Below are 1242 nucleotides of genomic sequence, written 5' to 3'. Positions count from 1 at the left end.
GAGGGAGGGGCTAATAATCGGCTCAGTCATTTTTAATGATCGTTGAAAGCCCAGATCGTAATCGTGATTAAAATTCGATTAATTGAGCAGCCCTACCACAGAGAGCAGTTTTTCAAAAAGAGCATCTGTCTTTTATTGTTGCTAGGTTACCAAAGCATCTTTATCATTGTTGGGATGCTGTATTGGTATGTCGCTGATGGCCAGGGTTAGCTTCTCCATTGTTATTGTTAACAAACTTTATAAGTTTCACTTCGACATTTTGAGTGGTGAGTAGATTGACTAAAGAGGCATTCAGACCCAGGCCAGTGATAATCAACCTCAAAACCAGAGATTGATGTGACTACCAATGAAGGCTGTGCGCTGACAGGACTGTAAATACCAAGAGTCATAGGATGGAGAGATGGTGATGCTGCACAAGATTAATGTACTGTTATCCACTAGGTATAACAGTATTTGCTAGCTGTGTTGTGTAACACACAGAACAGAAGAACTGCACAAGAAGAGAGATAAAGAGATACAGTGGGGGACATTCTGCCAATATCAAGACTGAATATACCCAATTTATTTTAACTTTAACTTGAAACACTTATCTTTGAAAATATCAGCTAATATACCGAGGCACAAAGGTAAAGGTTTTATTGTTAACACAATATTTTATTCACTATATTATTAAATTTGGCATGATTGTTGGCACCACATAGATTGGGCTGAGTTTTCTGCCTGAAAAAGAGAATATCCAGTGACTGTAATGACGTCGGTGATCATTTTTGTACGAAGTGAGCATTGTTTAAGGCTACGTTCACACTGCAGGCGAAAGCGCATCAAATCTGACTTTTTTTGACCCATATTGACCCATTCATGGTATCATAGTGTGAACGGCACAAATCCGATATTTTCAAATCCGACCTGGGTCATTTTTGTATGTGGTGCTGAATCCGATACATACAGCGACTGCTGTTTGAATTGCCATGTCGCATTGAGTCCGTCTTTTACGTCACTGACACAAGACAGACGGCAATTATCAGCGCAGGAGAAGCGCCCGAGGAGACATCGTGAAGGCTTCCTGGCTATCCAGTGTAGACGCACTGCTCCTCTCTAAAACAGCTATAAGGATAGTAGTAGTATAGTAGTTATTTGGCCATATGTAAATAACAAAATAACTTTATAACTTAAAGCAAAATTGGGAAACGTAAAGTCCGAAACAAGTCTTTATATTAAGGCCATCAGTCAAACAATACTGTT

General features: G+C 39.5%; 1 protein-coding gene across 2 annotated transcripts in view; it reads left to right on the top strand.

Annotated features, from left to right (window-relative positions):
• The window catches only part of usp34 (ubiquitin specific peptidase 34), a 58984-nt gene that overhangs the window by 9187 nt on the left and 48555 nt on the right, over window positions 1–1242 (top strand). The window lies entirely within an intron of this gene.

Source organism: Pundamilia nyererei, unplaced genomic scaffold, assembly GCF_000239375.1.
Source record: "Pundamilia nyererei isolate P.nyererei 1_Seehausen unplaced genomic scaffold, PunNye1.0 scaffold00322, whole genome shotgun sequence".
NCBI lineage: Eukaryota > Metazoa > Chordata > Actinopteri > Cichliformes > Cichlidae > Pundamilia > Pundamilia nyererei.
Note: the sequence above shows the minus strand (reverse complement) of the source record. Positions and strands in the feature narration are given on the sequence as shown.